At 43.1% G+C, this 22,675-nt stretch overlaps 1 long non-coding RNA gene across 1 annotated transcript in view; it reads right to left on the reverse strand.

Annotated features, from left to right (window-relative positions):
* The window catches only part of LOC309542794, a 29,017-nt gene extending 9,646 nt beyond the window's left edge, over positions 1–19,371 (reverse strand). The window contains exons 1-2 of the long non-coding RNA XR_014224440.1: positions 19,228–19,371; positions 2,858–3,358 (exon numbers count right to left, since the gene is read on the reverse strand). This is a non-coding gene — a long non-coding RNA (uncharacterized lncRNA). The remainder of the gene's footprint in view (positions 1–2,857; positions 3,359–19,227) is intronic.
* Positions 19,372–22,675: the final 3,304 nt, after the last annotated feature.

A 22,675-nucleotide genomic window follows, 5' to 3' on the forward strand; every position in this document is an offset into this window, starting at 1 on the left:
ATAAAATACATGTATAAGATTTCACAAAATATCCATGACCAACCTATTCACTTCCTATCATTCTCCAGAGGGGCCTCCTCAGTCACCTAACACAGTATAAGAAACAGCCAGGCATTTCTAAAAGGTCAGTGAGCTGGGAGTGTCATTCGAGGCCCTGAGAGCCCGTCGTCAAAGATCCACAGATACTGCCTTTCACTCAATGCATGGATGCCTATGTTTTCAAATGGGAACAGTTTATCTTCCAAATTGCATTTAATGGTCTTAACTCCAGAGTAGATAACAATAATTCGGAGGATTTATCTGGATTATCTGACTGACCTTTTCCTCTCATTGCTGTGTAAGACTTGTTTTCGCCACCGTGTCAAAGTCCTTGCTACAGTAGACCTGCAGCTGTGTTGCTAATGTGATATTCCTCATATAGGTTCTGCCTTCTATGTGCCCCTCTGAGCCCGGAATGTCCATATTCATCAGTGTGTTCCAATGAGGAGCTGGCGTTACATGGTTAGCTACGCAGAAATATTGTCCTCTGGTACCAACTGGACGATAGTTACATAACTCCAGGGAGTTGGCTCGACAAAATTACAAAGTGAAACTTTCATCAGTGTTCCCAGTTGGCTGCATTACTTCACCCAAACAAGCCTTGATACTCATACTCTGAGCAGCTACCTGGGAGAAATTGGCTACATCGCAGAGTCTGCAGGCATTCAGGCAAGATGGAAGGAATGTAGCAGAACTACTGAACAAATTGCAAACTGTTTAGCAACCTGGCATGGAAACCTGATGGCTTTCTAAAACCGAATATTTTCCTAGAGACAAGCCATTACCATCCACAATGAAAACAATATCTTTAAAAGTCTTGTGAAATGCACTGGAAAATGTATCAGTGCGAGTCCCAAAAGAGCTTTGCGTGGTCAAATGGATGGAGAGGAAATGTTTTAATTGTTCATATAAATACATATATAACGAGCAGACATTAATGGCTTAGGAGAAGCCATGAAACGTTCTGAAAGTTAATTATCTGAAGTGTGTGGTTACAGAAGAGCTCTGAAGTGCCTTTTAAAATGGCAATCTTGTGTCTGGCAGATTATGGCCCAGCTGCCCTCGTTCCATAAAACCCCTTTTCTACCCCTGCTGTCAAGGGCTTTCAACAAAACTCCATTTTCAATGAAGAAGCAATATTCTGCTAATGAGTTTCTTCTGATATTGCCTACTGTGTATATATCATGTGGTGGGATGATGGATGATTAAGAAAAGAAATAGGTGTGTGCTGATAACTGTCTACATTCAAATAAGATTGCAGACAGGCTGACTGAAAACAAGGGCTGTGGACTGGATTGAGTTGAGGCCTGAACCAAACAGGGACTTGGGCATTGGATGAGTTGGGTTCAGACAGACACAGATCGCTATGGATTGGGTTGGATTGCCCAGAGCCGTTTGCAGCTGTCGGGGTCAAGCATCAGGCAGGAAAGAGAGGCAGGCAAGGCAGGAAAACCTTCCTTTCCAGTCCCTCCCTGCTCTCAGGATCTCCTTCTATTGAGGAGGGGGAGATCATGTGGAGGGAGGCACCCTAGGATGCCCCCAAATGTAATGGGTCCTTTACTGCCCCTCTCTTAGCTATCTGGTTAAGGCTATCCAATCATAAGGGGGAAGATGCAATCCTGCATAGCATGTGGGTGGCGTTGTGGTTTAAACCACTGAAGCTCCTGGGCTTTCCGATCAGAAGGTCAGCAGTTCAAATCCCTGCAACGGGGTGAGCTTCCAGCTCCTGCCAACCTAGCAGTTCAAAAGCACACCAGTGCAAGTAGTTAAATAGGTACTACTGCAGCGGGAAGGTAAATGGTGTTTCCATGCGCTCTGGTTTCTGTCATTGTATTCTGTTGCACCAGAAACAGTTTAGTCATGTTGGCCACATGACCCGGAAAGCTGTCTGTGGACAAACGCCGGCTCCCTTGGCCTGAAAGCGAGATGAGCGCTGCAACCCCATAGTCACCTTTGACTGGACTTAACTGTCCAAGGGTCCTTAACCTTCATCCCACCTAGTGCCAGTCACCACTCCTTTATGAGCAGCTTTTGGGTACCCTGCAGGAGGAAATCCCACCCCACCCTCCGCTTACCAACTGGAAAGCAGGAGGACCCGATCCTTCATGAGTAGCTTCCATGCATACCGAGAAGACCCTTGTGAAGGAGCAGTACCCTACAGGATCGAACCTGCCTACTGTAGGTTAGAAGAAGTGGAAGAGAAACAGCCTCTCCCCTTTCCCTCACCTCCTCCTGACCATATGTTAAAATACTCCTGCCCCCAAATTGCTTGGGACTGGGTGGGGCAGGTTGTTCCCATGGTGGCACAGGTGAATTTGCCCGATTCAGAGGCCACAGGTTGGGGCTACAGGGTGGATCACAAGGCTTTCCACAGCCCTGGTTTATATGTATTTTGGTGGGTTTTGGTTACATGCCTTCATCTTTCTTCAGTGCCCATTGACAGGAATACAAACTGCAAGGAGCCTGAGCCTATCAGAAGCTGCTTCTACCATGCAGTCACCTAATATATCAGTGTGGAACCATGGTTTGAAGCTCTGGATGCAACAGCCACTCAGAGAGTTTAACTGTGCATATAAGAAGGAGCATGATAGAAGCTGCAGCCCCTGTATTTTCATTTGAAGGTCAACATAGAATCATTGTGCATGCAGCTGGAGACCTCTGCTTTGGGCTGCCTTCCCCAGGCTTTTACATGTTCTTTCACATATGCCTTTCTGAATTGTAAAGATCCCTTTGATGCTGGCATCCTCTAAATAAAATCTGCCTACAGGGACGAGAAAATGAAATAAGTCAAAGAGAAGAGGCACATTTTCATATTTACCTTGTTATACTGTACTTGCTTCCACAAGTTGCTATGATGTAATCCGAAAAAGAAGGGGAACCAATTATCCGTAAGGAGCCTGCAGCGTGCTGAGTCAGCGCCTCTCTTTGATCTTATCATAATGGCAAACGCCAAGGGAAGAGGTGCAAATTGGTATCGTTTTGAGATGTGAACATTTCAACAATTTGCCTCTGTTGCTTCAGAAGCCTTTACCCCTACTTGTTGCTAGGATGCTCAGCAAAGGTGATGAGTTTTCAAATGGAATGTACTTAAAAGTTTCTCATTTGCTAGTATGAAAGCTTCTCTTTTGTGTTTCTTAAAACCGCAGGAGCAGTTAATTTCTCATGGCTTGAAGCAAGGATTCACAACTGCTGGTAATCGCTATTATGGAGGATGTACAGGGAAAGTTTGTTTTGACTGTTATTGATCAATGCTTGGTGAAAATAAAAAAATAATCACTTGAGTCATTGGTCTGTTGAACTGCACGATGATGCCACCTGCCTTAAGGGGGAAAGAAGACCTGTGAGATTGGATTGTACAGGCACAGTTGTAAATTGCACTGATTTCAATCCTGTGCATCTTAATCAGGGCCGGCCCACACATGAGGTAGGTTGAAGCAGCTGCTTTGGGCAGCAGAATCCTTTGGAGCAGAGAAATCTCACGGGAAACCATGCCACAACCGCAATAAGCAAGGCTTTGTGGGGTACTTTCTGCATCAGCTCAGGCTGTGAAGCAGGCCACGTCAGCCCTGATTCTAATGGGCACATAGATCCCTGAAACCTGTGGGACTCATTTATGTATAATTGTGCACCGGGTAGTAGTCCAGGTATGCTTTCTAGGCAAGAGAATTTCAGTGCTGGAAAGATAGATAAGGGAGATGACTCACACAATAATCAGGCCATGATTCTTATCAAGGTATGATTGCAGATGCCATGGACATCCAGTTGGCCACTGTGAGAACAGGAAGCTAGACCAGATGTCCACTGGCCTGATTCAGCAGGCTTTCCTTATGTTCATATGGGGTCTCTATAGGATGTCCAGATTCAAAAATGCACAGAAAAGCTCAAGATACACGTTGATCTACCCACACTTAGTCGTTATCTCTGAGAAACGTAGAAAATAACAGGATATATTTATACGAATTCTTCAAACTTACATGACCCCATAAAATTAGCTGATGAAGGTGAATACATTGAAACAGGGCCCTGTCCTGGTTTCTGATCCATAGTTGACTTATGACTTCTGTTCAATGTTTGAAACTAAGATCTTCACGTCAAATCTTACTATAGACTAACATGAACATCTCTACTCATAAACTCTTATTTTTAATACTGTAACGAATTATTGTATTATACATATCCTTATGATTTTGAGTTTGTAATCTCTGTTTGAGTTTGTAATCTCTATCTGAGTTTGTAATCCTTGTCAGAATACATAATTTTGAATGGATCAGTTTTTGTTACAACTGACTATCGATTTGCGAGTAGGGACCGCTCCCACTTTTGAAACGTATATTGGCCAGAGTTCTTGGTGTGCTCTTGGCAGATTCCAAAAGGGACAGGATTCAAGGACCTTGACTAGTTGTGTAGAAAATGGCATTGGCACCGGGCCACAATAGCAGATGCTGAAATTCCCAATAATAAGTTAAACGTGTTGGAACACAAACCCGGGCCCTAGGAGCACATATGCCTACCAGCACTTGAAGGACATAACATGGTCCAGTATTCACCATTTCCTCTATTTTTGATGTTCAGCCCCAAGAATGAGGCATGGGAGAATCCCAAGGTATGCAGAAGTACGTTTTGTTTTTTTAAAAAAAGAAAAGATGGGGGGCGGCTAGGTGTAGCCCTAAAGCACTGCTATTAGGTCTGAGCATACTCAGTGTCCATGAAATGTTGATTGACTGCTAGGGAGGGGGATTGGAAAACTGTATCACATGGGAAACGGAACGGCATATCTCGAAGGAGGGCAGTATCCAGTTCTATGCATTTTGTATGCATTTAGTTCTCACTTCTTACATAAGTTTTGCAGTTATAATGTAAAATACACTTTTTATGAATTTACCAGTAAAATACACATTTTGTGTGTGAACATTTTGTGCAATGAGGATGCATTACAAAATCCAGAGAAATGCACAATAAAACTAGGAATTACATTTCAATCTGCAAGCAAGGAAGTTGAGGAACACCAGAGAAGACTGCTCCACAACACCACCACCAGCAGCAACAACTAATGATAATAATAATAATAATGAAATAAATTCCTACTCCATCCCGCTTCCTGCAGTGATGGCCAAACTGCTGGTGTGCTCCCATTTCCACCTTCTTTTGTCTCCATCCCTCCACATTCCCTGCAGGAAGTGATCCATCTCAGCAAATACAATATTTGTTCCAGCCTTCCTCTGATCCCACTTTTGGCTATGTCTCCACTATGCCTCTTCCCTCTTCATTCTGCAGCAATGTGGGGGCACAACCAACTAGTTGCTCTGATGATATCTCAGGTGCTTAGCTGGTGAATTGTACCTGTTTAAAACAATTGTGTTTGGAGAAGGTGGGGAAGAAACCTGTGCCAGTGGAATTGGATCTGTGCTGGCTACATCACATATGCAAGTCACCATTTGATTCTTCACTTATTGAGGGATGGTCATGCAGGCAGAAACAACCCCGCTGCTGCGAAAGCTGCAGCCTAAGCATGACAAGTGGGTCAGAGCCACTCAGTTATTTGCCATTGGCTAATGAAGCCATCTGAGAGGTTTTGAACAGCTTCCCTGTAACTTGGCTTCTCGCAGTGAGGGAACCGCCAGAAGGCCCTCAGCACTGGACCTCAGTGTCCGGTCAGAACGATGGGGGTGGAGATGCTCCTTCAGATATACTGGACCAAGGCCATTTAGGGCTTTAAAGGTCAGCACCAACACTTTGAATTATGCTCGGAAACATACTGGGAGCCAGTGAAGATCTTTCAAGACCGGTGTTACTGGTATGTACTGGTCTCAGCGGCCACTCCCAGTCACCAGTCTAGCTGCTGCATTCTGGATTAGTTGTAGTTTCCAGGTCACCTTCAAAGGTAGCACCACATAGAGAGCATTGTAGTCCAAGCTAGAGATAACCAGAGCATGCACCACTCTGGCGAGGCGGTCCGTGAGCAGATAGGGTCTGAGCCTACATACCAGATGGAGCTGGTAAACAGCTGCCCTGGACACAGAATTGACCTGTGCCTCCATGGACAGCTGCGAGTCCAAAATGACTCCCAGGCTGCGCACCTGGCCCTTCAGGGGCACAGTTACCCCGTTCAGGACCAGGGAGTCCTCCACACCCGCCCACCTCCTGTCCCCCCAAAACAGTACTTCTGTCTTGTCAGGATTCAACCTCAATTTGTTAGCTGCCATCCATCCTCCAACTGCCTCCAGATACTCACACATTACCTAACTTTGATGCAAAACCATCAAGCTAACTGGCCTATCTCTCATTTCCTTCAATTTCAGGCTTTAGCATTGCATAAACTAGCCATGGGGGGGGGCTGTCATCCGGGCAAGCTCTAAATGGTTTGGATTTAGTGTGATGTAGGACAAATGCAATAGCTTAGTTAATACCCAAGGCTCGGTTTGCTTTATAATGACAACATCTTATAATGCACATTGGCAAAATATTCTGTTTGTCCATTCCATTGGAACACAACTTTAGTTAACCTGGTTTCCCCTCCCTAACATTACAGATAATTCCCTGGTTGCTACAGTTCCATCTCCTCAAACAGACATCAGTCACACCCCTGAAAGTGAACTGAAATTCCTTTTAATAATCTGATGGCAGTAAAATAACTCCAGAAGATTAACCAAATGGCTTTATTAAACAACTGCTGTTGGGTGAAAATGTGCTCAATGATCCACTAATCCCCAACTGCTTTAGAGAATGTTCATGTCCCAGAGTTCCTAGTATGAAGACAGTTTTCCAGCACATCTTAAAATATCTGAAATGTTGCCACAGATGTAGGAAAGGTACTGCTGAGGTATATTAAAGCTTGCAGTTTAAATTAGTTCCACATTAGACAGAATTAAGTTAATCACAAATCCCTTGAACTGTTTGATATGTGGACCACTTTAAAACCATATTGCTTGCATGTTTTAGCAAATCTATATGCAACAACTTTATGAGTCCCCTCATAAACCACTTCGTTTTACAGGCTGAAATTCCGTGCACACTTAAAAGGGGAGCAGGTCCCATTGAACAAAAATCTTACTTATGACTGCAGAGGCATAACTGTGTTTTGTGGTACCTTTTATGGTGCAATCTTTGTTTGGGGGGCAGTGTTTTTGTCTTTTGAGGAGCCACGTGATATTATCATTGTATTGATTTTCCACTGCTGTAACAAGACCATCTGAAAGAGCTCTCTATATGTGTATATAACTCTGTTAAATATGGGGGGGATGCTAAGATGTACTGAGGATGTTATTAAATACATGAAGAGACTCAAAATGCCCAGGAAAGAACTGTTAAAAAGGTTAGGCAGGAAGAAGCAAATGGAAATATGCTAACAAAGGGGAAGTAGAGTACAGTAGGACATAGAGGGTGAAAAAGTGATCCGTAGGATGGGGGCAGCAGAATGGTGAAGTGCTCATTACTAGAATGCACAGTGGGAGATGGGACTTTTCACTGCACTTTGTGAATCCAAGATGCTAGGCTTCTGTGACAGAATGGCAATTTCATTCTGTATGGTCCTGAAATTGTACTTCATTGGTCCCAAACAGCTTCGGGGTGAAAGTATCCTTGCAATCTTTTATGCAATCGCTCGGATGCCCTGTGTCCTGCTTTACAGAAGACAGTACTCTATTTGACTGAATCCTCTGTTTGGAGGGCTGTCTACTCCAAGTCCAGTTTAAAGATAAAGAACCATAAGAAGGGAGATCAAGGGCTTTGAAGCTGGGCATCAGCAGAGGATGGAGCTGGGACCCTGGTGAGCAGATCACATTTGCCCTACTAGGATGAGCTATATTGTATTTCTGCTTGCAATAAGTGTTTCTAAATTTGCAGCTCTCCATACAAATTAGCGCATGCAAATTTTATGCAAATCGCTGGCGTCTTTGGGTGATATATTTCTTCTTTCCCGGCAATGCATTTAAAAAGCAACCCACTTTCTTTATTTTCATGACAATTTGAAGCATGATCTTTTCCCTTTAGTAAATGACTCTGCATACAGAGAATAGATCCAGACCTATTCTGTTCAGATAGAAGCACCTGACTCACATGCACAATGACTCAGAGCTAGTGATATTCCCAGTCATTCCCCAACAAAATGAGAGCCAGAAGCAGCTCACTGAGTGGAATAGAGCTGCTTTGCTTGCTTCCCCCCAGGTGAGTCACTGTTGGTTACCAGGAGGGGTGATGTGTCCTGGCTCCCACTCCCAGACACAGTACCTGGACTCTATAGGAATACAGGAAGCTGCCTTCTACTGACTCAAACCATTGGTTTATTTCATTCTAAGGGATGCAGGTGGAGCTGTGGTATAAACCACTTGGGCTTGACGATCAGAAGGTCAGCGGTTCGAATCTGCTCGACGGAGTGAGCTCCCGTTGCTCTATCTCAGCTCCTGCCAACCTAGCAGTTCGAAAGCACACCAGTGCAAGTTGATAAATAGGTAACGCTGCGGTGGGAAGGGAAATAGTGTTTCTGTGTGCTCTGGTTTCCATCACAGTGTCCCATTGCATCAGAAGTGGTTTAGTCATGCTGGCTATATGACCCGGAAAGCTGTCTGTGGACAAATGCCGGCTCTCTCGGCCTGAAAGCGAGATGAGCACTGCAACCCCATAGTTGCCTTTGACTGGACTTAACCATCCAGGGGTCCTTTACCTTTTTACCTTTACAGTGGTACCTCGGGTTAAGAACTTAATTCATTCTGGAGGTCCGTTCTTAACCTGAAACTGTTATTAACCTGAGGTACCACTTTAGCTAATGGGGCCTCGCACTGCTGAGGTACTATTTCTGGGTTAGCAGAGTCTGTAACCTGAAACGTCTGTAACCTGAAGCGTCTGTAACCAGAGGTACCACTGTATCTTGTTCTGCTGGAGGAAACTAGAAAGCTTTATTCAAGAAGTCAACAGATGGGCTCAGCATTTAGGTACAGTTTACAAGATTCATAAGTCTACAAGTAGGTCTCTTAAGACACATGACTTACCATGAGCTAAGATGTTGTTCTATCACCCAACATGCCCCTCTCCTACTTTCCTTTCGAAGAATGAGGGTGCCCCAAGTGGGTGGGTCAGATCTCCCCCACCTCCTACCATGGATCCTTCTCTGACAGATCATGCCAGTCCTGCCATACTTAATACTGTACAAAAGCAAAGCCAGAAACATAAAATGTTCAGTTTCAAGAAATAAACTGCAAGGGATCATGAGTAATGAACACTGCAACCTATCAAGGGACAATTGAGAAGACAGCTGAAATGCTTTAACCATATGTCAGTAACTATGTCTCTTTCCCAAAACCTTTAAGAGTTGTTTGCTGTTTGAGCAATAATTCAGAACTCATTGCTCTCGCAAACCACTTACTTTAAGGAAGTCCCACGGAGCGGGATAGAGGGTCTCTGATTGATGCTTTGTAAACTGCAAACTTGGAAATTTGTACCGTTCTGTTTCACGTTTTAAGACATCTTCCGCATATTTGTGGAATTTTTCATTTTCCTTTATTGTACCCCAAAAGCATATTTTCAGGATCCAATTACAGTTTTAAAAAGTAAAAGTTACCTTTGAAGAAGATGAGATTAAGAAGTGAGAGCAGTTTCTGAAGTCTAATAGATTGCAGCAGCAGGCTTCAGTACCAAGGGAAATAGTAGCTGAAGGCTACTACTTATAGTTCACCATGCAAATCCCCTTTGGGAGTAGCTTAGCAGCTTGATAACATTTTAAGCGTCTATAGCTGTTGGTTTCTTTAAATCATAATAATGCTTTTCAAGCTAAATACATTTAGTAAGTTCAACGCAGTGTCACAAACGTCTGTCATTCATTTTAATGCCTCTCTTATGTTCTATTGAGTTTCCAGCAACTTTGTTTAGCCTCTGAGGAGAAATGTGGAAAGTCATTTGACAATACCCCCCAATTATTTTATCGAATAGAGTTTCAAGGTGGATCCACACAACCTGTATTTCATGAAATAATCACAAGCTATCCTGACTGTTTGCTTTGAGTCAGCTTTCATAGATAGGGTAAATTCACACTGTGGTGTTGCATGTGATGAAGGAAACCTGAGGCCATAATGGTGGAAGGGAAACCGGGTGGTGACCTTTAATCTTCTGTTGATTTCATCCAGGTAATACTCCAGCCACACTCCTTTGGCACAAAAGGGACTGAGTTAAAATATTCAGTGAAAGCAGAAGCAGAGAAATTGTTGTGGTAGTTCTTTGTTCAAGCACCTTCCGTCAAAACATGTACAGACCCCCAAGAGTTCCCTATATGCCAGGGACAGTCCCAGATTTACAGATTCTGGAATGTCCCTCTTTTCCATGGGATGTCCCTACTTTCATTGGAGAAATGTTGGAGGGTATGAAGCTATGCGTCCCCCAAGCCAAGGAGATAAGTAACTCTAGAACCTTTAGAAGACATCTGAAGGCAGCACTGCGTAGGGAAGTTTTTTAACGTTTAAAGTTTTATTATGTTTTTATATATGTTGGAAGCCACTCAGAGTGGCTGGGGCAAGCCAGTTAGTTGGGCAGGGTATAAATAAATTCTTCTTCTTCTTCTTCTTCTTCTTCTTCTTCTTCTTCTTATTATTATTATTATTATTATTATTATTATTATTATTATTATTTTCCCCCTTCCAGAATCTGTTTTTTTTGGTATAATATTTTTATTGATTTTCACAAAAACATTACTTTTAAGGGGGGAAGCATAAAATAAAACATTTAAAACAACTATATATACAGTCCATATTGAATCCACAGTATGGGATTACTTGAATCCCTCTTCCTTGGTTCCTTTATAATATTTTCATTCACGAATGCCAGTAAAATCATTATCTCTGATTACTTCCAATTTCTGTACTACAAATATTATTATTATTGTTATTATTACAGTGGTACCTTGGTTCACAAACTTAATCCATTCCAGAAGTCCATTCTGAAACTAAGGTGCACTTTCCCATAGAAAGTAATGCAAAATGGATTAATTCGTTCCAGACTTTTAAAAGCAACACCTAAAACAGCAGTTTAACATGAATTTTGCTGTCTAACGACACCATTGATCTATAAAATGAAAGCGATAAACAATGTACTGCAGTCACACAATCAATCAATCAATCAATCAATCAGTAGCTGAACTGGGTTCCACACAGTCACAAAACCAAAACAAAAAGAGCCGCAAAAACAGAAACGCAAAATAAATAGCAAAAACAGATAGACCTCAAAACGGAAGTGTGGCACTCAAAACAGAGCACGTTCAGCTTCTGAAAAAAGTTCGCAAACTGGAACACTTATTTCTGGGTTTGCAGTGTTTGGGTTGCAAGTTGTTTGAGTACCAAAGTGTTTGAGAACCAAGGTACCACTGTATATACAACCCATATTGAATCCATAGTAGGGGCTTCTTTGAGTCCCCTGACTTCCCTCCACCCTCTCCCTGTTACGATATAGAAGCAATGCGGCCGCGAGCTGCTGCTAGCTTGGAAGCAAAACATAATGGGAATGTTGGAACTGTTCCGTGGGAAACAAAGGGACAGTCTTTTCACAGTGCGAAGCACTGGAATTAGCTCACAGTGTAATATGAGCTGTACAGGAAGTACAGGAGGAGTTTGTCTCTCTGCTGTTGGAGTTTGAAGAGAGCAGACGTGTTTCTCTGTAACGCTGCAAAGACAGAAATAAAGGCATGTAAATACGTTTCTGTCTATCTCTTTCCCCTGCCCCGGGGGGGGGCAGGAAAGAGTGGTGTGTTCTCCTCACGCTGGGGAGGATCGCCGATCGCGACCTTGCCTGTATCCTGCCGGGGAATGCAGACAGGGAGGTCAACCGGTGATTCAAGCTGGGTGCCTGGAGAGTGGCCAGTTTCTCCTGAAGGCAGGCTTGAATCCCGACACTCCCTTGGTTCCTTTATAATATTTTCATTCACGCATGTCAATAAAATCTGTATCTCTTACTTTCAATTTTTGTATAATAAATTATTGTTGTTGTTGTTGTTGTTGTTGTTGTTATCTTTATTGCGGTCCAATGACCCATAACATGGGTTCTGAATAAAATACAAATTCATACAGACAACCCCCAGGGGAAGGAGACTGAGGCGTTATTTGTTTAGTCATGGGTATGTTGATCTTTGATTCGTATGACTACTGAATAATAATAATAAATAGGACTTGCTTTGTCCTCATGTCACTTAGGCTAGGTCTTAGTTGTAATTTTGTTTGATGGGGAAAGGGCTAGGATTGCCAATGGGACCTGAAAAAAATATCGGCAAACCTTTGATGTTGTCAGGGCATGCACCAGCCAGCCGTAGCTGGATTAACTATGTAGTCTACTCGGAAGAAAATCCTAGCGAGTTCAATGGGACTGACTCCCAGGTCTACAGCCTTAATGTGTGAATGGATTCACCCAAGGTGAAATTAAGCTTGGCCTGTGGATTTGAAACCAATCATATTCATGCAAGACTAAAAATACGGTGGTTTCAGACTTCTCTAATTAGTAAATCATTCTTTGTTTCTACTGTAATTGCTGTTTACTTAACTCTTAAAGTTATTAGCACACACCCTGCACCGGAGTTCAGGAGGCTATTAATCATGTTTCAAGCAAATCTAATGGCAGAATAATAAGCCTATTGCGAAAGCCCCTCACAGCTAGTTATTAATTGATTATGGAGTGCTGTTTTAAATGTATGAGCTGCTTTGCAATTCTGGACAAGTATCAAATAATTTTCACATCTGCCTGGAAAAGGTCATTCTGAATGCTCATGATCTGAACAATAACAATAAAATACATCTTTATCTACTGCCGTCACAAACATATATATTGTGGGAATGTTCTGGGGTGCAGGAGAGGATATATTGACTAATTATATCCTTATCCAACTTGTGCTAACAAGTTCCCAAAATATCAGCAGAGTTTATAAACATTCCCCTTTAAGTTCGCAACGGTAACGTGTGCACAGGTTCGCTAGAACCTCTATAATAATTACTCTGGTAATTTCCCCTCTGTTCCCTCTTAAAATACAAGACACAACACAGTCTTTATAAAAGTATAAAAGAGTTTACTCACGATCTGTTCACAATATGATCCCAGAAGGCAGACAGGCTTAAAAAGGTTACATACATTTAGAATCTATCTTGTAGCAAGATAGTCCTTATCTCCTCTCTTGGCTGGGAGCCAAGAGAGCATCCTTAGATGTTTCCTCATTGAAGAAAAATGGCAGAGAGAGGAGATGGCTGCCTGCCCTGTGCTTTTGTCATTACCTGCACAGGTGAGGCCACACCCAGCTCTGGTCACATGTGGAGGAAGTCCGTCCCCAGGAAGTTTACCTGCTTGCTGGACAGACATCCCTCCCCATGTTATAACATGTACACTCTAGGAATGTTGTCACTGACTGCTCCTGTGTTTACATCCCACATATATCACATATGATTTGATAATTTATCACATTGGACAAGGATAGGCAACCTGTTTTGCTTTTTGAAAACCACATTGCCTCAAAGGCAATCAGTTGAGGGCCACACACAGACTTTGGGGAGGGACTAAAATTAGCAGTATGTAAAGATAGACAGGTTTGTCAATTTTATTTTCTTTCAGTTTCTCATCTTTCCAATGCTAAGTTCATTTCTTCACATTTCTACATGCATTTGTGATTTTGAAAGAAACAAAACTGCATGGAAATTCAACAGCATTTTAATGTGAGTTTTCTTCTAGCAAGCATGTTTCTCTGCAACGTCTCCTAATATACACACTTTTGCAAAACAACCATCCCCTAATATAAAGCATTTTTGTATGTTGTTTTTACTGATATATGCCATTAATTTTTATTAGATTATTATTATCAATCTATAGATAGATCACAAGGCAATGGGTGAAATATAATAAAAGCCACTTTAAAAAACCAGTTAAAACAACACCCCAAAAACCCAGGATATGCTTTGAAAAATACAAAATGAACACCTACGACAAAGACCTGTTCATTCAAGCGAGAAGCCCTGTTGACTTATGGTCATTTTTACGCTAGTATATGCATTTTTTCTAGACATTACATGGCTGGATAAATCCCATCTTCAGCTCAAGCTTCACAGAGGAGTGAGGAACCTTTTTTGCCTGAGTGCCCAATTTTTATTGGGTTAATCCACTGTGGGTCAAGTGGGTGAGTCCAAAGGATGGTGCATTAAACACAAATCAAAGTTACCCGTATTTTCCAGTGCAGAAATCACACATGCAAATCACACATACAAAGATAATTACAGTGGTACCTCGGGTTACATACGCTTCAGGTTACATACGCTTCAGGTTACAGACTCCGCTAACCCAGAAATAGTACCTCGGGTTAAGAACTTTGCTTCAGGGTGAGAACAGAAATTGTGCTCCGGCGGTGTGGCAGCAGCGGGAGGCCCCATTAGCTAAAGTGGTGCTTCAGGTTAAGAACAGTTTCAGGTTAAGAACAGGCCTCCGGAACAAATTAAGTACTTAACCTAAGGTACCACTGTATATGAAATGGGGGGTGGGGGTGGGGAGAGATATGAATAAGACACCCAACAAATTATTCACTGCCACTGTAAAGAAACAAATATTTATGCATACACAGAGAACTGCAAAGGTCCCTGTTTCAAAATATGAGTGAATAAGGGTCCTTGCCAAATTAACAGTAATAGCTATCCAATTAAGCCCATTTCAAATCATGCTTCTTCAGAGAATGGAGGGGGAAATGAGTAAAGAGCTGTCAACGATGCTTTAGTACACCCAGGGTGTCCGAAGTAACACCATTAAGCCCTTAACTATGGATGCTCTTGAGGGAGGAGTAATCGACCGTGGTGGGGAGTTGTGGAGGGAAAATGAGAAGTGCCTGGCCGAGCTATTAAACCCATTCTTTAGCCACAGAGGGGATAATCAACATCAAGCTTTGCTGCAGCAAAACACAAACAATCGCTTAAGCAGGTGACACCGAAAGATGCCCCTTGATTGACAACTTTTCTGACACCTCCTGCTTAAAACCCAAAAAGCCAGAAGGAGTGTGAGACCCCGCTGTCGTGGTCTGTATTCGTACTGAAAATCAAGATCAAGCAAGCTTTTGCCCTTCTGCTCTGCGGGAGGTTTCTGTCCTCCCTGAGCTCGCCTCAGGACACCTGTGTTACGGTTTTACTGCCCCAGTCAAACTCCCCACCTGATGCTGTCTCCAGAGTCTGGCCCTGTGAAGAGACATGAGAGGTGTAGAATAAGTGGGAGACCCCCAATTCCAGTCTGGCTGGCAGACAGCAGTCCTGAACACTCTTCAGATATTGGGTTTTGCCCCTCAGGCCCTTCTAAGTCTGGGGTTGGGCCAGGCAAAAGCTACGGTCAGGCAAAGAATCATAGACACCGAGAGACAACAGGACTGCTCAAGGTGCCCAGACTATAAAATGGGAGAAATCGAGAGAGAGAGAGAGAGAGAGAGAGAGAGAGAGAGACGCACCGGCAGCATATCTCTTCTTTCTCATATCCAAAAATGCAAGAAGGGCTTTTACACTCGCCAGAAGCTGGGCTTTGCCCTCGCTGGTCCTGGAAGGATCCTTTTAAAAAGTCACATATGCTCAGAGACTTTGCGCCTGTTCATTGGGGGAGATGGGAAGCCCAGAGCACTTGTTCTTTATGAAGAGGCTCGTAGTGAGACCATTGAGCCCCTGCTGGTGAGGCTCACCGACCTCCTGGAAAAGCAAAAATTTGACCTTTTCCTGTTAGGCAAAGATCATAAGACGACCCGGATGGTCGCCAGATTCTGTGTACAGATCTGTAGGCATAGACCATCCCCCAACCCAAACTAGTTTGTTAAGAAAATCCCCAAACTCGGTTCCATGGGTGACTGTGGGTCATCGCTCTGCAGCAGCTCATCTTAAAGTTTTAAGGGTCTATACACTTGTTGCATTTATAAATTTTAAATTTATTGTTGTACATTGTTTAAAATGTTTGTTTTCCTTCTGGGATTGTACCCCCAAGTGTGTTTTATAAGCTGGTCTCTGACCGTAATAAATTATCTATCTATCTAGGTGGGAGGCCTGTCTGGGCCGCCGGCGAAACATACCACTACTCTGATGATTTTTTCACTTACCCGGTGAGGCGGGGGGGGGGGGCAGAGCCCCAAGGGGCTCTCACTTCTGACTGCAAGTGATCCGCAGGTGTCCTAAAGCAAGCTCAGGGAGGACAGATCTTGATTTTCACCTTGATTGACAGGTTTGCATGGTTTGGCAGAAATGGCCTGGCCAGCCAAGATTGGCACAAAGGCTAAAGTTCCTCACTTCTGCTTTATAGCATGCAAGGAAGTCCAAGATGTGTCTGCATGGGAAGGTTGGGGAGAAGAGACAATAATAAATAATAATGATAATTTTTTATTTATACCCCGGCCTTCCCGGTTCAGAAAACTGGCTCAGGGCGGCTAACAACAAATTTAAAACACTTAATTGATGCAACAAAAAACAGCATAAAATACAGTATAAAATGTGAATAACAATACATTCAGAATTCAAAAATCAATTTGGGGGAAAATCCATCCAATAAACATTAGCTGATCACCACGGCTAGCTGGCTAAATTAGTTCTATTTGGGCCAGCAAGGAGACCAGGGGAGAATTAGCTGTGGGATCCCAGAGCGGGTAATCTTTATAAAAAGGGGAGGGGGAGGGAAGGAAGGGGAATAAAAGATCAGGCTAAGTTCAAATTGAAAGCCGGGTGGAATAGCTCTGTCTTACAGGCCCTGCGGAAGGAGGTTAAATCCTGCAGGGCCCTGGTCTCATGGGACAGAGCATTCCACCCGGTCGGAGCCATCACTTAGAAGGCCCTGGCCCTGGTGGAGGATAATCTGACTTCCTTAGAGCCCGGGACTTCTAAACTATGATTATTCATGGACCTTAAGGTCCTCTGTGGGGCATACCAGGAGAGGTGGTCCCTTAAATATGAGTGCACCCCAAATAAGAACCACCAAAAGCTTCTTGCAAACACCAAAGCACACATTTTTATGCAACTGCACATCAAACATACAATTTTGAGAGTGTGCAGTTGGGTATAGAGATGCATTTAACGGTGAGAGATGTGCTTCGCTTCCCCCTCCAAACCACCTTTCAATGGGTGCTCCTCTCTGCTGAGTTCCTCCACCTTTAACAGTGAGTTAAATCCACCTTTAACAGTGAACAGAGCGTATTCACACATTCTGAAACAATATGCGAAGCAAACACAGCGTTTCTCTTAAATTCACCCACCTCTGAATTTTGCAGTTCTCCAGCCACGTAAAGTGTACAAAAATGTATACATTAGGTAAAAGTGTGCATTTAAAATATCACATGTATTAGTGAAAATAGCAAATCTGTCTTGAATAAACACAAAGAAAAACTTAGTTATAGACTCCAAATTGCAACGTGAATACGTAAGCGAGGCTGCGTAGAATCCTGCAGGCGAAGGAAAACTCTTTTGATTTCTTTCTTACTGGAGCAAAGTTTTCTCTTTGCTTAGAGAATGTCCCTTCCATTTATAGGCATGGCATCAATACATGTCCAAGAAAAGGGCAGCCTGAAACAATCAACCAGTATCTTGTTACCCAGCTAATGGCCAATAAGCCTTATTTTTTTGACTTTTATAAAGAAACAGCGCAAAGGTTATTTGTTTCTTACTTTCTTCACCCTGCATTTTTCTGGCAATTTTCTTAATGTTCGAGCCCTTAATGTTCTAGGACGACCTGACACCAGAGTATCACACCTGAAATTAGATTTCTCGAGTCTTAATGTAATAAAACTCACGACAAAGCATAGCCTCTAATCTTATTGGACTGTCTGGTGCGTGTATGAGAGCAGTGCTTATCGTAAATGATATATCCAATGTACAATAGACATTTCTCAAACTTTCTATGTTTCTGAATTAGACAGGGATTGAAGCTTGAGCTTCCTGTAGACTATTCAACCAAAGTTTCAGTACCCATGTTCAGTCATGGACAGGATGGTGGGATAGATTAAAGTGCGGCTTATATTCGCGACCTTACACTGCTGGCAAAGTGGCGTGGCTCCCCACACCCCCCAAGAGCAACCCGGGAGCACAGGGCAGTGGCGCGCAGCCCACCCGCCGCTTCCAGACCTCCCCTGAGCTGCTGTAAGGAAGGGGAGGAGTCCATGACAAAACAGCGTGGCTCCACCCCGCCAGAAGCAGCCTGGGAGTGTGGGGCAACAGCGAGCAGCCCGCCTGTTGCTCCCAAGCCTCCCCCAGGTAGTGCAGAGAGGCAGTAGTGCCAGGATTTTGAATGGTAAAGGTGCAGCTTATTTGCAGGTGTGTCTTATATTCGGGCCAATACGGTATTCCTTGAATCATGTTGTCATGTTACTACATTCTTCCATGTATAACACACCCCAGTGTATCAGATGACCCCTATTTTAAAGGTAAAGGAACCCCTGACTGTTAGGTCCAGTTGTGGCTGACTCTGGAGTTGTGGAGTTCATCTCGCTTTATTGGCCGAGGGAGCCGGCGTACAGCTTCCAGGTCATGTGGCCAGCATGACTAAGCCACTTCTGGTGAACTAGAGCAGCACACAGAAACGTTGTTAACCTTCCCGCCGGAGCGGTAACTATTTATCTACTTGCACTTTGACGTGCTTTCGAACTGCTAGGTTGGCAGGAGCCGGGACCGAGCAATGGGAGCTCAACCCGTCACGGGGATTCGAACCGCCGACCTTCTGATCAGCAAGTCCTAGGCTCTGTGGTTTAACCCACAGCACCACCCGCATCCCTAGTGACCCCTATTTTAGGGGACTCCAAATTAAGGAAATGTGGGGAGATTGTCCAGAGTTGTTGAGCTTTTTTAAGGGGGATTGCATAGAGTTGTTGAGCTTTTCTTGGCGGGGGGGGGGATTGCCACCAATCACCAATCACCCACTCAATCGCCGCTGACAATCTCCTGCTCACGGCTGCCAACAATCGCCTGTCCCCCCCTCTGAACTATCCCTGTATAAAACGACCCCCACATTTTAACATTTATTTATTATAATAAAAAAAATGCCTTATACACAGGAAAATACAGTATCTCTGGAAGGAAAATAATTGCTTCTTTAAACATATGTGTTGTCCATACTCCTTCCCAAACACCTTCGTTGCTCTTTCTTTTCTTTTCCTTCTGTTCCCACCTCCCTCCCACAAACTGTTCTGTTCTCCATGTGCCTGATGAGCTGCACTTTCAGGCCAAACTGTATTCCGATCACACTCACCCAATTACGACGACACTGTTTTAAAATAATCAAATGCGGGGGGAGGAAGTATTCCAAATCAACTATCAAGGGAAGGTAAGCTGCTGAAAGCAACCGTTCTCAGTTAAATGAACAGAGACCATCTGGAAGAGCTTGTGCTTTGTGTGTGGCTTAAGCTGGAAGGAGAAGGAGAAGAAAGCCACCTGACACTTCTAAGAAAAGTGACTATCATGCAGCTGCTGCTGTTTGCCTTCTCAGTGCTGCATTTCAGAATTGCAGGCATGCTTCCAATCCATAAGTCACACAGTTCAGATGGCTGTCACGATAAGAGGGATCATGTCCCCAGATAATGTGACGTGCACAAACACACCTACAGAAGTTGGAAGGGTTTGCTTTCAAGGAGCTGCAATCGATCCAGTTTTTCATACCGGCCCAAAGTACCTTGTGTCATTATGTACCAGAGCAAATAATGATGATGATGATAATAATAATAATAATAATAATAATAATAATAATAATAATAATATTTTTTATTTATATCCTGCACTGCCCAGCTGAAGCCAAGCTTAGAGCAGCTAACAACAGTAAAATAATACAGCATTCTAAAATCAATTCATTATAAAATCAGTTCAATATTCCACAAGACATTACACCAGGAGTCAGCAAACTTTTTCAGCAGGGGGCCAGTCCATTGTCTCTCAGACCTTGTGGGGGGCCGGACTATATTTTGAAAAAAATAATGAACAAATTCCTATGCCCCACAAATAACCCAGAGATGCATTTTCAGTAAAAGGACACATTCTATTCATGTAAAAACACACTGATTCCCTGACCACCCACGGGCCAGATTTAGAAGGCGATTGGGCCAGATCCGGCCCCTGGGCCTTAGTTTGCCTACCCATGCATTACACACTCTGCAAAGGGGCTGCATGATCTTGGGGGCAGGGAATCCTGTACTGGCGGACTTGCAAAGCCTTCCAAGTCTTTGTGAGTTCATCCACTTATTCTTAAATGTTAGATTCAAAGGGAAATGGGATCCCTCCCTAACTGGCAGTGTGTGGTGTGTGTGTGGGTATTATTTGACTTAGGAGAACTGATTAACAGCATTTATTTTATTTCTCGTTGATACTAATATTTTATAAATATATATAAACTTCCAACTCATAAAAATCACAATAAAAATCATGAAAACATCATAAAATGATAAAATCATAAAAATAGAAATTATGAAATGCAGCCAAGTGACAAACACAAATTAATTCTCCGAAATTGCTTAGTGAAACAAATACATTTTCAGAAGGCAATGAAATATCAGGATTGTAAGACACCTGTCCAATTTCCATAGTAACAGCACTAGTCTCACTACACTAGAAGCCTTGGTTCACACTGAAAAGAAGCAAATATGAGATGACTGTCCGGAGAGCTTCTCCAGATGATCATAGTGATCTGGTCCATGTATGAGGGACGTTTAATTAATTAAAGCTATAGTCTTACACTAGGGACGTGGGTGGTGCTGTGGTCTAGACCACAGAGCCTAGGACTTGCCAATCGGAAGGTCGGCGGTTCAAATCCCCATGATGGGGTGAGCTCCCGTTGCTCGGTCCCAGCTCCTGCCAACCTAGCAGTTCAAAATCACATCAAAGTGCAAGTAGATACAGTGGTGCCCCGCAAGACGAATGCCTCACAATACAAAAAACTCGCTAGACGAAAGGTTTTTCCGTTCGCGATTTGCCTCGCAAGACGAATTTCACCTATGGGCTTGCTTCGCAAGACGAAAACGTCTCGCGACTTTTTTTCTTTGACTAAAAACAAAGACATGTTTTGTTTATAAAGTTAATTTATTTTCCCTTAAATTTTTGAACTGCTCTTTACAGTATGTGTGACTTTAAAGAGCAGTTAATAAACTGTTGTTGTACCAAATTTGGCTTTGTTTGGACTTTTTTTGACCATAGGAACACATTAATTGATTTTCAATGCATTCCTATGGGATTTCGTGCTTCGCAAGACGAAAAATTCGCTAGACGACAAAAATTGCGGAACGAATTAATTTCGTCTTGCGGGGCACCACTGTAAATAGGTACTGCTCTGGCGGGAAGGTAAACAGCGTTTCCATGCGCTGCTCTGGTTCGCCAGAAGCGACTTAGTTATGCTGGCCACATGACCCGGAAGCAGTACGCCGGCTCCCTCGGCCAGTAAAGTGAGATGAGTGCCGCAACCCCAGAGTCGGCCATGACTGGACCTAACAGTCAGGTGTCCCTTTATCTTTACCTTTATAGTCTTACACTGGTTTTGCAAAATGGCTGATTTGCTCTGCTTACATAATGACACAAGGTATTTTTGGCCGGTATGAAAAATTGCTAACATATTACAAGCATTATTTTTATTGAATATTGCTCGTGTGTTTTCTTTTTGAGATTTTGCTTCTGAAGGACTGACCTATGTTACACCATCAGAACAATCTGTTGTGTTCAAGCACTCTGTTGGACCTACCTGTGGAGGAAGGAAGTTCCAGCTTAACTCTGAAGTGGCCAGTAAACACACCTGCCCTTTCGTTCTTCTCACTGCCCATAATCACTACGAATGACATATTTCATAATTTCAGGGTTGTCAATGGCACAATAGCAAACTGATCTGAAAATTGGCCAGAGGAAGCATAGGTATCTTTTGAGGAGTGAGTTGCAGGTTTAGCTTGCAGTGCTCATCAATTACAACAGTATGACATATTTATTGTCATTAATAGGTTTGTTGCTCATCTAAGAAGAATGGCTAACTAAAATTGTATCACAGAATTAATTACTACAATTGATCTCACAGGTTTTACTTTCCAGTAAACAGTGGCATACTGTTAGCACAATTTATGCTTCTGAAACACTGTTCCTCTTTGTCTATGGCTTATTTACATGAAGCATTGCAAATACATTGGCCTGCAATTATGTCTCTGCAATGTAATGGATTTTTAGTTAGCAGTCAAATGGGGAGCAGGTAGCTAACACTATCACTGACAGGCGCATCAATGCAGTAAGATATTAAGAAGAACAATATTACAAAGGCTTAAAAGACTTCCTCCCTTCTGTTTGTTGGCCAAGATAAGTTTTTCAATCAGCTTAAATTTGTCCAAGAAAGTGAGGCAAATGTCTTCTAATGTAAGGTTGTGATTCGAGGACCCGATCCCCACTTGGGGAATAAAGACACGTGGACACAGTATATTAGGTTAATGGGCAACAACTTTATTGATTACAGCATGTGAGAAGGTATTGGCTTAGGCATTGGACCACGGACAACGACTCCACCCACTCGGAGAGGCGTGAGTCTGAAGAGGGGTTAACCACCAGTTGGGGGAGCCTGTTGATGCTAATACAACTATAAGCTCTCCCCTGATGTCACCGAGGGTCGTGCCATGGCCCCCTGCCACACAGGCATCGGACAGGATCCACGACCCCGGATTCCTTTAACGGAATACCCAAAATTG

Source organism: Podarcis vaucheri (genome assembly GCF_965113315.1).
Source record: "Podarcis vaucheri genome assembly, chromosome: 11".
In the NCBI taxonomy this organism is placed as follows: domain Eukaryota; kingdom Metazoa; phylum Chordata; class Lepidosauria; order Squamata; family Lacertidae; genus Podarcis; species Podarcis vaucheri.